This window comes from Macaca mulatta, chromosome 4, assembly GCF_049350105.2.
Source record: "Macaca mulatta isolate MMU2019108-1 chromosome 4, T2T-MMU8v2.0, whole genome shotgun sequence".
NCBI lineage: Eukaryota > Metazoa > Chordata > Mammalia > Primates > Cercopithecidae > Macaca > Macaca mulatta.
The window spans coordinates 15,092,030-15,104,920 of NC_133409.1; the positions used below are offsets into that span (position 1 = coordinate 15,092,030).

Here is a 12,891-nt window from a genome sequence, read left to right on the forward strand (position 1 = left end):
ATTGCTATCCATTTTATATTTCATCAATTTTCACTCTGTCCCATTCTTCACTTTTCCTTATATTTATTTGTATGTTTTGCTTAAGGTGGATGTAGATTGTCCACTTTAGACCTTTCTTCTTTCTAAATGCAGGCATTTGAAGCTAACACTTTCCTCCTAAAGCATTGCTTTAGCTGCACCCCACAAATTTTGTTATGTTGTATTTTCATTATAATTCAGTTGAAAATATTTTCTAATTTCCCTTATGACTTGTTTGACCCATGGCTTGTTTAGGAAGGTATTATTTAATTCCCAAATCTTGGAGATTTCCCAGATTTGTCTTGGTTAATGATTTTTAATTTTGTTGTGGTCAAAGAATGTACTCTGCATAATTTCAATCCTTTTAATTTATTGAGACATGATTTATGAACAGCGTACAGCCTACTGCAGTGAATGATCCATGTACATTTGAAAAAAACGAGTATTCTGTTGTAGCTGGGTGGAGGGCTCTGTAATTGGGGGCAGCTTTAGATGGAATGGTCAGGAAGGGCTTCTCTGGGAAAATGACAGTCAAAATTCATCAGTGGCAAAAAGAAGCCAACCTGGCAGAGACTGTGGAAGGAGCAGGCTGGACAGAGTCAGTGGCTGGGGCAGAGACCCTGAGATGGGGAGGGGGCGGCTGGGTGAGAAACTTCCAGCAGGCCCTGTAATTGCTGTCATTAGAGGACAATAACCTCCTCACAACTTACGCTTAGGTTTTGGGTAGCTGCTGTTCTACCTGGCCTAATTCCTCATATCTACAATCCTCCTTTCTCCCCAGCCCTGACTAGAGGCAGGAGGGACTAAAGGGCTGGGCGACCGGTCCCCCACGTGGTGGGCCTGGCTCTGGCCTTTGCCCCAGGTATGATTTCCCGGAAGCTGCCTTATTCCCAAGATGCACCAGAATAAATAATATTTATAAAACAATACTAGCCGTTGTCATAGGCCATACAGTGCCAAACACACACACAGCATATTTCATTTCATCCTTGTGACTACCTTGTGGATACGTATCATGATCCTTTTCACCTGTGAGGAAAGTGAGGCTAGGGGAGGCTGGGAAATTCACACAAGTTCACACAGCTTTGAAGTGGCCAGACAAGCCCCTCAGGGCAACTCCCTGGCTCTGCAGCCTGGACCCCCTCTCTCCTAAAGCCAAGCCTCTTTCTCCACCGCAGCCCAGACCTCTCCCTCTTCCAGGCAGCTCACCCTCCACTCCCCTCCATCCCGGCACAGGTTGGGGAGTGAGAACAGCCTGGGATTAACTTTGGACGGCTGCCTCCCAGCTGTGGGACAACGAACGGCGTATGGAGCCTCTCCAGGCTCCAGTTCTCTTCTGTAACTTGGGATCATAGCACCAACTTTTCAGGGTGGTTGTGAGGATGGAAAGAGGAAACACCTAGAAGGGAGCCTGGCCCAAAAAGGGTGGTCAAGGAATGGTGGTCATCACTGTTATTTTGCCAGATGAGTTCACTTCTGCCTCCAGCCCTGCTGCAGGCCCCTCACCTTTCCTCCCCACCACTCCCAATCCTCCAGGCTGGTGCTTCAGGACCCGGTTAAAGTGCTAACTTTTCTAACCACTCCAGCCCACTGAACTACTCCCCAGCTTCTCCCTCCACCAGGACCCCTAACCGGCTGCCCTTAGGCCCAGGAAGCCTTAGATTGCTGATTAACGCTGTCTACCGTCACTGCCCCAACTGCTTATACGCTCCTAAAGGGCAGAGGCCAGAGCTCCAGCGTCTTTGGTACCCACCACAGACAGTGCTCAGACAAAGCTGTTGAAGTGGATCAGTGCCATCAATCATAGAGATCTGAGGTCTTCCAAAACCCTCCACCCGTTGCATTTTACCACCCCTTGTCCATTTGCTGAAATCACAAGGCTGGGTCTGTGGGCCTGTGAAATCCCTCAGGCCCCTATAGAGAAGAGGCCACTCCAACCAGACACTCCAGCAGGGTCTGCTGAGCACAGATCAGCATCTAATCACGTTTCCATCACAACACGGTGAGAAACGTGTGACTGGCCCTTAGCAACGGTCTCTCAAGAAAGCTACCCCTATAGAGAGCTCATTAAGTTAGCTGCACACACGTGAGGCAAAATCTAAAAACAGACCTGTGCTGTCTGAAGCCTCATGCAGCACGTGGCAGAAGCTGGAAAGGGCAAGGACGGAGCTTTGCTCTAAATAAGGGCAGGGAAAGAGAAAGTCAGCCCCCGAGCGGGTCCAGATCCCAGAGAAAGATGGCACTGGACTCCCCCGCTGGGGTGAGCATCTGCAGAGTGGAGAGCCCTAAGGTGAGGCCAGGTCAGCCACCCGCACCCCTCACCCCTGCCCCACCCCACCCCACACAGGCCACAAGCTGCTCCCAGACCCAGGTGCTGGGGAGCTCTCCTTCACCCCAGTAAGCCCCTGTGTTGTTTGGAACCCGGGAAAGAGCATCACCTGGAATTGGCTGTGATGACAGTTTGAAATAGTAACATAAGAACTTAACATTTAAAACTTAAAATTCATTTCAATCCAGCAAACCTCAGGCACCTACCATGTTGCAAACCACTTTCCTGGGTGACACAGTCCTCACTGTTAAGAGGTTTACAAGAACATGCAAGACTTACAACTCATACCCACAACTCAGGGTGACACACAGCGAATGCTCTAATGGAGAAGCAGGCAATGCATTTTGGAGGCAGAGAGAAAGGAAAACCACCACCAAACAGGGAATCAGGGAAGGCTGCATGGAAGAAACGGCACCTGCCCGGGGCCTTGGCTCCTAACTCCTGGCACCTGAAAGTTGTCTTCCTCAGCGTTCAATTGCATGCAGCTAGCGCTGGTTAAGTAGTTAAATAAGAAGGTGTCTTGAGAACTTGGTTACTTCCTGTTCCCTGATTGCTGAGGGAAAGGTGAAGCTTCTGCTAAGTTTTAAACATAGCAGAAACTACTTACCAATTAATGGTGGAATTAGGCTGGGGTGCAGGCTCACACCTGTTATTCCAACACTTTGGGAGGCCAAGGTGGAAGGATCACTTGAGCCTACAAGTTGGAGGTCAGCCTGGGCAACACAGCGAGACTCTGTGTTTACAAAAGAAAAAAAAAATTAGCCAGGCGTGGTGGTGGCCTGTGTCTACAGTCCCAGCTACTCAGGAGGCTGAGGCATGAGGTCCATTTGAGCCCAGGAGTTCAAGGTTACAATGATTGCACCACTGCACTCCAGCCTGGGAAGTGCAGCGAGGCCCTGTCTCTAAAAAATAAAATAAAAATTAATCATTAATGGTGGAATTAAAATAGAATGTATTGGTTCTCAAAATATGGTCCCAAACCTGCAGCATCAGTATCACCTGAGAACGCTGTAGAAATGCACATTCTTAGGCCTTACACCAGACTTACTGAATCAGAAACCCAGGGAGTGGAGCTCAGCAATCTCAGTTTTATCAAGCCCTCTGGGGATTCTGATGCATGCTCAAGTTTGAACAGCTCTCGTGTAATTACTTGAAGCTAAGATGAGAAATGATTGATTTCTGTTTAAAAAAAAAAAAAACTTGTAGAAACTGCCTAGCTTGACTGTCTCCCTCAAAAGAGTATTTGTTGGCCGGGCACAGTGGCTCAGACCTGTAATCCCAGCACTTTGGGAGGCTGAGGTGGGTGAATTGCTTGAGCCCAGGAGTTTGAGACCAGCCTGGGCAACACGGTGAAACTTTGTCTTTGGGGAGCCATATGGAAGGTGGCTAGAGGGACTTGGAGCGCAGACACCAAGGACCCTGCAGCCTTTCGCCCTGTGCTGGTCTTCTCCCTTCCTTATGGAGACCATGGCAGTACCATGGGCTGTCGTTGGCTCACTGTGATGGAAATGTAGGAAAGCCAACTGGGGCAGCATAGGCTGCGGAGTTAGCTTCTGCTTTTAAAATGGTTTTGAAATGCAAGGCAGTCCCAGCCACCTTCACTGAATGCTATCCTTGATACAAAATCAGCACAAGGGGTAAACACTGATCCTTTTCTGTGGAGTACACACACAAAAGACAGTCTTTCTGCATTAAAGGGGTAGCAAACCTGGAAGGTGAAGCAAAAGGGATGTGCATTCCACCCTGACATGTTTTTTAAAATAACAAAGGAGAGCAGGTGAGGGAGTCAGCATCTTCACCTAAACGTCTTGGCAGGCCACTGGACAACAGTAAATGGGTCTGAAAAATAACATCACACACTGTGGAGAGGGAATGTCCAGGAGTGCCTAGTGTTTGAAACACAGGCCATCAGATGTGCGGGCACTGGAGCCTGGGTCAGAAGTGTCTGGGTCCACACAGGCTGCAGTTGGCAAAGGGGTGGCATGAAGAGGGGGAGCCTCTGTGTGGTGTTAGCTGGGAGAGTCCTGCGCCATCCTCAGAGTCACCAGGAGGCTCTGTCCCTAGGAGGCAGACACTGAAACGTCTTTCTCTTAGCGGGGTGGCAGCTGTCACACCTGCTTCTGAGAGAGCCACACTTAAAACGAGAGAAGCCCTATGGACTGTGCTTCTCTTTCAGACCCATAGGTCCGGTAAAAGTTGGCAACAAAGAAGTTGGTGAGACCTGGATAGGGGGATGATGAAAACATGCTTTATGAACTGCAATGCACTATACAAATGTTAGGGTTTTTTAAAGGAAATTAGCATCAACATGAACTACAGTGTGAGCAAGCATCTGTTGTTCCCAGGCTCTTAGTAGCTAGAGCTGTTTGCCTTACTCTCACTCTCCTCGCTGAAAATTAACTAGTTCATTTATTTCTTCCTTTACTCGGTGCATTAGAGACATACTTACTGAGCACCTACTATGTGCTAGGCACTGGGCCTACTAAAATGAAGAAACGGATGATACCCTCAAGAAATTCACAGCTTGGTAAAAATGTTCCAAAGGTACCAGTCATGCCAAATGCATGGAAAAGGGTCTGAAAGGAAACAAACCAGAAGTGGCTTTATCGGGGGAGGAGGGAAGGAAGGGGTACTATTCTTTACCAACAAAAGAGTCAACTATAGCACTCGTGTGTACCCCTGGGTTCTAATAGATGACTCCGATATGACTGGGCATTTTACATGCAACCAAATGAAAATGGCTTTGATTTTTGATTTTGGAATAAGCTGCTTTTTCGATTAGTCAGAAGTTCTATGAAATGTTCCCAGCTGGCTCGTGGGTAAATGTCCCAAACCTGCAGACTACATGAGCCCCAGACAACATTTAATTATTTCCTATTTCACACTGCCCATGCAGAGGCTGAGTTTTGCTTCACGTGCACGGAGCTACTCGGGCTCATTTTCGTGCTGTTTTCAACTTCCCATTGACCCAAATCCCTCTCTGGCCCTGGGGATTGAGACTTTGTGTTCCAGTTACATAAATTCTAGGCCTCAGAATAGCCACACGTGCTGGCAGCTCTTTACCCTGTCGCCCGGGCCCTCACATCCTGCTGTAGTATCCTTGATGACCACAGACAACTCTCTTCCCCTCCTGGGTGGGCAGGGTCAGAAGGGCCAGGAAATAGCCCCAAATGCGAGGACCAAACCCCCTAGCCGAGCACCCTGACTCACAGTGCCCACTCCTCATTCGAGGACACAGGGGAAGAAGGCTTCTAAGTGTCCTCCAAGAAGTTTTAAACATAGCAAAAACCACTTACAAATAAATGGTGGAATTAGGCTGGGGTGCAGGCTCACACCTGTTATTCCAACACTTCGGGAGGCCAAGGTGGAAGGATCACTTGAGCCTACAAGTTGGAGGTCAGCCTGGGCAACACAGCGAGACTCTGTGTCTACAAAAAAAAAAAAAAAAATTAGCCAGATGTGGTGGTGGCCTGGGTCTACAGTCCCAGCTACTCAGGAGGTTGAGGCATGCGGTCCATTTGAGCCCAGGAGTTCAAGGTTACGATGACTGCACCACTGCACTCCAGCCTGGGGAACAGAGCAAGGCCCTGTCTCTAAAAAATAACATAAAAATTAACCATTAATGGTGGAATTAAAATAGAATGTACTGGCTCTCAAAATATGGTCCCCAAACCTGCAGCATCAGTATCACCTGAGAATGCTGTAGAAATGCACATTCTTAGGCCTTACACCAGACTTACTGAATCAGAAACTCGGGGAGTGGAGCTCAGCAATCTCAGTTTTATCAAGCCCTTTGGTGATTCTGATGCATGCTCAAGTTTGAACAGCTCTCGTGTAATTACTTGAAGCTAAGATGAGAAATGATTGATTTCTGTTTAAAAAAATAAAAACACAAAACTTGTAGAAACTGCCTAGCTTGACTGCCTCCCTCAAAAGAGTATTTGTTGGCCAGGCACAGTGGCTCACACCTGTAATCCCAGCACTTTGGGAGGCTGAGGTGGGTGGATCGCTTGAGCCCAGGAGTTTGAGACCAGCCTGAGCAACATGGTGAAACCCTGTCTCTACAAAACATTTAAAAAATTAGCCAGGCATGGTGGCATATGCCTGTAGTCCCAGCTATTTGGGAGGCTGAGGTGGGAGGATCACTTGAGCCCAGGAGGTTGAGGCTGCAGTGAGCTGTGATTGTGCCACTGCACTCCAGCCTGAAGCGACAGAGTGAGACTCTGTCTCAAACAAAAACCAAAACAAAAACCAAAACAAAAAAAAACCACCAAAGTATTTGTAAGTGGCAATTCCTCAGACTTTCAATTCTTCAGATGAACTAAGTTTTTTGAGGATATGAGAACAAAATTTTATTCCTTTGTTAGGGACACACACACACACACACACACACACACACACACACACACACACACAAGACTGGGTGGCTTAAACAAAAATGTACACACACACACACACACACACACACACACACACACACACACACACACACACACACACACACACACACACACACACACACACACACACACACACACACACACACACACACACACACACACACACACACAAGACTGGGTGGCTTAAACAAAAATGTACTCTTCCGGAGGCCAGAAGTCCAAGATCAATTTCCTCTTCAGGGTTGGTGTCGTCGGAGGTTTCTCCTTGGCTTGCAGAGGGCGCCCTCTTGTGGCCTCTGCACGCAGTCATCCCTCTGTGCACGAGGCCCCCTGATAGCTCCTTGCAGGTTCAATTTCCTCTTCTTATAAGAACAGCAGGCAGATTGGAGTAGGGCTCACCCTAATGGTCTCTTTAAACTTAATCGCCTCTTTAGAAATCCATTCTCTAAATACAGTCACATTCTGAGGTGTTACGGGTTAGGGCTCCAACATACGAGTTTTGGGGAAGCACACTGCCGCCCATACAAGAAGTCTTCTCAAAATGGACGGTGTGTTAGCAATCCACCAGTCCTATTTGAAACCCTTTCCCTCGGTGTGCGGGACCAAGGTGAGGCACACTGGACCCTCTCTTTCCTTCCCCTCAGCTCCCTCATCGCCTCACACAGCTCTCCAAGAGGCAGCTGACCCTATGGACCCAACCGCCTCTCCGAAGAGTAGCTGCGCCCTTGGTAAAGGAGGAAATGGAAAAGGAGAAACTCAGGTGAGAGCATTGGTGAGACCAGCAGGGAGAAGGGGCAGCAGAGAGAGGGCCGCCGGCCTCTGTCTCTGCGCGCTTGGTGTCAGAGCCCCGGCACCGGGAAGTGCTCGACTGGAGGGCTGGTAAAAAGAATTTACCGACAACAGTACAGGTTTGAAAAAGGAACGTTTATTAGAAAGGAAGAACGCTGCAAAAGGGTGCAGTGGGGCACCTCAGCGAGAGGACTGAGCGCACCCTGGTGGATTTTCCTTCCCAGCATTTATGAACCTTTTAAGGTGGGAGCTTAGGGTTGTAAAATGAGCTTCAGCACGGCATTCTGGAGATGTATAGAAATTTTAGCTGCTTATAAAATTTGAAAGAGGATTGGAACCTCTAAAAGTTTAAAGATGCCAACTTTATTTTATTTTATTTTATATTTTTTGAGATGGAGTTTCACTGTGTTGCCCAGGCTGGAGTGCAGTGGCGAGTTCTCGGCTCACTGCAACCTCTGCCTCCCAGGTTCAAGCGATTCTTCTGCTGCAGCCTCCAATGTAGCTGGGACTACAGGAGCGTGCCACCACGCCCAGCTAATTTTTGTATTTTTAGCAAATATGGGGTTTCACCATGCTGGCCAGGCTGGTATCGAACCCCTGACCTCAAGTGATCCGCCCACCTCGGCCTGCCAAAATGCTGGGATTACAGGCGTGAGCCACAGCACCCCAGCTTAAAAGTGCCAACTTTAGACACTAGAGAAGTTTGATTACTTCTAAATTCCCCAGATAAGGAGTTTTGCCTCCACATGGCCTGTTTGGTGGTCACCGGGTGGTCTTTGCTCCTTTCTGAATTGCTCAGATAAGTTTTTATCTCCCGGGCCCGTTCAATGATCACCAGGTGATTTTCACTCTCCTCAGTCTCCAGAATTGAGACAGGCAGGGAACCATCTTAGGGGCCTGCCAGGCTCCCCCAACCGCTGTCCCCTGCCCAGCATGGAAAAATTTGGAGTCCTTCAAGGGGAATTCCAGGCACCCAGCTAGCCCTGTGGCCAGCAATCAGAGAACTGAATACATAACCCACGAAGTGAGAAGATCATAATAACTTTTACAATAGCCACCCAAATAAGTCAGAGTCACAAGATGTTTGTTTCCCTACAGAAACTAAAGATAACGTCTTGACATATGTCCTTGAGTTGTTTTTAAGAAACCAGGACTCCCACCTGATGGAAAATGCCAACTGTCTTCACAGTGATCTCAGACAGACTGAAGCCAAGAAATAGATTTGAAAAGTTCCAGAAATTCTCTCACTTTGGAGACGCCCCCACACACACTGCACCCTGCCACCTTTAAAAACCCCTGCTTGGAAGCCATCAGGGAGTTCGGGTCTTAAGCGATAGCTGCTCATTCTCCTTGGCTCTGCTCACTGCAATAAATGTCTCACTTTCTCTCACTGCAAATCCTGGTGTCAGTATTTGGCTTTTTCTGTGCATTAGGCAAGCGGACCCAAGTTCGGTTTGGTCACAGAACCAGAGGTGAAGTAACCTCTCAACCCCATTCAATTTAAAAGGTTAAGCAGGGTACAAGTTTGGAGCCAAACCAAGGCGAAACCACTTGGGAGCTGTGTGGTTACGGATCAGCCACTTACCTTCTTGGTGCTTCTGCTTACTCATTTGTTCTATGAAATAAGCATAGGCTTTGAGACACCGCCCTAGGTCTTAATCCCATGTTGGTAAAATGAGAATAATAAACCCAATTTTCTGAGTTGTTAGGAAAATTCGACATAAACACGTAGGATAATGTCTAACCTATCAGCGATTGGTTGAGGACTTGGTCTATGTTTGTTCACTTCTGTGTCACTTCAGTACAAGGGAGAGTAACTGGGACTCAATCTATATTTGAGAAAGGAAAGAGAAACAGACGTAAGGGGAGACTAGAGGGAGAGAAGAGAAAGAGGTGAGTGTGGGGGACTGAATGGTCGACGTCATTACTGCTACCACTTGGGATCGCCTGGACCCTGGGCAGTCCGAGAACATGGTCACTTTGGTACCAACCTTGAACCACATCACTTCCTTTCTTCCCCAGCAGGGCTTCTAGGAACAAAACACTTTGTTCTCCGAGAGATTCCAAGTTAGATTCCAGGTTTTTTTTTTTTAACTTTATGTATACACATTTAATTAGAATAGGCATAAACCAAAAAGAAGAAAAAATCAGGATAAAGTGTCACTATCGTTTTGTTTGCAAGGAGGAGTCAGGAAATGGAGCAAATTACCCGAAAAATAGTCTAAGGCCATCCTGAAGTAGCTAGGTTACATAATCTTAAGAGTCAAATGTCAAAATTAAGTATTATACTACTTAATCCAAATGAACAAAAGGGGAGTCAAAAGTTTATCCTGTTTAGGGTAATAATTTTTACATTCAATATATAGTGATTAATTTCTCACAAAGTGGTACTGGTTCATGAATCAACTGAAATGTGCCTCTGACACTCTGTCACCTCCACCTCCCCCACTTTTTTCCCCTCACTTCTGACACCAGGACCTTCTTGCTACTCACAGACTGCTTAGGGCCCCTCACCCTAAAGGAAAAACAGGAGGGAGTGAGAGGACAGAGCCCTGGACCCTCCCACATTCTCCCCCTAACCCTTTACAAGGCTGGTTCCCTTCTTGATATTCCCAGACACCAAGTCTGTGGAATTTGCTAGTGAACAAATTCTCCCTGTGGTGTGGTCATCACAGCGTAGTGTGTTACCCTTTCCAAAGGCAGCTGCCCTATCGTGGGGCTTTGAGGCAGGGGAATAGGCATTGAAGGTAACCAAGGGTTAAGGCAGAAGCAAAAGAACAACAGGTGCAGACAGTTCTAGGCGGGATTAGGTAGCATAGACGCCACATCATGGCTCCTGTGATAACAAGACGGAAGTCTCCACTTCAGCCTCTGATTGGTCTCAGGCCAATCCTTCATAGGGAATAACCGACCGGCTGCCTCTACAGGGCACCTAGGGGTGTTACCAAATTCTTTTAGCCTAATAAAAACCCTAAATCAGGGGGACTCCTGAGCCGCTTGCTCGAGTCTGCTCCCACTCTGTGGAAGGTACTTTCACGCCAATAAATATGTGTTTTTGTTGCTCAGTTCTTTTGTTGCTTTGTCTTTTTCGTTTCATTCTTTTGTTGCTTTGTGTGTTGTGTTCAACACACCAAGAACCTGGACAACTCACAGTCAAGACCTTCCATCCGGTAACAGCCTGTGCTTTAAGCCAAAGACAATAATTATAGAAAGTTATCCTGGAAGGGACTTTTACAGACCAGCTGGCCTGAACCTGCACCTCCGATGGCAGATCTGTACCCCCACAAAAAATGCAAAAATGAAAACTGAGCCCCCACACAGAATATCTCCTTTTGGCCCCCTGACCTCTAGTTTCCCTATAAACCAGACTGTTGACGCTGGCCTACATTTTTGGTTTGGCAGAGACAAGCAAAAAAAAAAAAAAAAACCGTTCTGTCTTATTGCCTTCTCAGTGCCCTCAAACATTGCCAGGCATGTCCTATTATTACCTCTACATCTGATAAGTAATTTCCTGACATATGGAGCTCTCCCAAGAAGCCATTCCCATGACCAGAGCCTTCAAACTGGACTGCTGTAACACTAGTCCGCACAGGACATTAGACCAGCACCCCTGCCCCCAGCTCCCCTTCTCCCCCACACACTTCCTTTGGACCATAAGAGAAACCAAGTGTGCCTTGCTTCTCCCTGGGGCAGAAACCACCAGACCGTGGAAACAGCCACTTCTGTTTTTTTTGGTTTTGTTTTTGTTTTGAGACAGAGCCTGGCTCTGTCGCCCTGGCTGGAGTGCAATAGCGCGATCTCGGCTCACTGCAACCTCCGCCTCCCAGGTTCAAGTGATTCTCCTGCCTCAGCCTCCCGAGTAGCTGGAACTACAGCTAATTTTATTTTTTATTTCTTTTTTTAGTAGAGACGGGGTTTCACCATGTTGGCCAGGATGGTCTCGATCTCCTGACCTCTCGATCCCTGCACCTTGGCCTCCCAAAGTGCTGGGATTACAGGCGTAAGCCACCACACCTGAGCTGTTTTGATGCCAGAAAATCGAGGGCCTGAGTTTCCTGTATCTCAGCAAAGTAAGTGGGGATTGAAAGGCCTTCCCCAGCCTGCTGCCCAAGCTGAGCTGAGAGTTGTCCTGGTGCTGGGGCGGGGGTAGGGGGGGCAGGGGATGGGCATGCACAGGCCTGTCCCTGCCCACATGTGTCTCCAGCACACATGCTAATCACAGAGCATGACAGGAAGACCCCACTTCACTTCCGCAGACCCAGCAGCAAGCAGAGAAGGATTAACCCTGAAGTGAATGAAGCTTTTAGTACCTCACTTCAAGGCTCTGGGAAGGGCCCCAGCAATGCGTTCCTATGCCGTGTGTCTTTGTAAACTGTAGAGATTTAAGCGATCTTAACTTCAGCCAGTGAAGACTTTCCTCCTGGCGTACCTACCGTCACACAGTGCCTTTCGTAGAGTGACAGAGGATGTTCTGAGCATCCGGTTAAGGGGAATTAAATACATGGAACATTTAATTGGGGTTTCTTGGGATATTTTATATGGTCCACAGTTACTTCTATGTGTTAAGTAATTGCTAGCTGTTCCGAGGAATGGCTTTGGGAAGTCTCACCGCCCTCCTGCCCCAGAGGTGCAAGGCCAGGGGCTGTGCGGCAACATGAGGGAGAGGAAGAATTTGGAATAATGGAGCCAGAAGCGAGTCTGCGGAAAATTCATCCAGTTCTCACAGCTAACGTGTGAAACCTGACACCAGGTTTCAAACATTTGACAACAACCTGAAAATGTACATAACACTGCCGATAAAGAGCTGGAAGAAACTTTGGTAAAATATAATAAAGAAATGTTTTCCACCGTGTTTGAGGAAAAGTGAATTATCTTTCTCTTCTCTCCGTAAAAAAAACAAAAACAAAAACAAAAACAAAAAACCATAAAGTTGTCATGTGAAGAGGCGATTGAAGAGTATGGAAGAAAAAAGAAGACGGGGAATGAACGAAGGGAATAAAGTGTTAACATAGTGTTATAAGGGTGTTTCAAAGAGCTAATGAATAAAAATAGTATGTTGTTTGAATTTGATATTTGTGGAATTTCTGATTCGTTGTGACTTCTCATTCTAAATAAATGCTTTTATACGTACATTTTTAATATGTATTTTTGTTTTAAGAAAGCTTCCAAAATTATATAAGCTTCAGGCCCCACAAAACTTGGATGCAGCATGGCAGGAAGTCACTAAGGTAACAATTTAGACCCATCAGAAAGAAGTCAACCATGTAACTGACAACAGCAATGGCATTCTGCCTTCTGCAATCCCAGAGAGCTTTTATATATAAGCAAGGCAATTTAGCACTGACAAGCGTTGGG

The 12,891-nt window shown here is 47.1% G+C and overlaps 2 long non-coding RNA genes across 3 annotated transcripts; both read left to right on the top strand.

Moving 5' to 3' along the window:
- The first annotated feature begins 7,031 nt into the window (after nt 1-7,031).
- On the top strand, nt 7,032-8,933 carry LOC144340260 (uncharacterized). Of its 2 annotated transcripts, none has more exons than XR_013416158.1 (3): nt 7,032-7,295; nt 7,392-7,507; nt 8,726-8,933. It is a non-coding gene; the product is annotated as an uncharacterized LOC144340260 (long non-coding RNA). The 2 variants fall into 2 exon arrangements; XR_013416157.1 differs by having other exon boundaries at nt 7,040-7,295; nt 8,635-8,933.
- Nucleotides 8,934-9,629: 696 nt separating this feature from the next.
- Nucleotides 9,630-12,601, top strand: LOC144340261 (uncharacterized). Its single transcript, XR_013416159.1, has 2 exons — nt 9,630-11,606; nt 11,793-12,601. It is a non-coding gene; the product is annotated as an uncharacterized LOC144340261 (long non-coding RNA).
- Nucleotides 12,602-12,891: the final 290 nt, after the last annotated feature.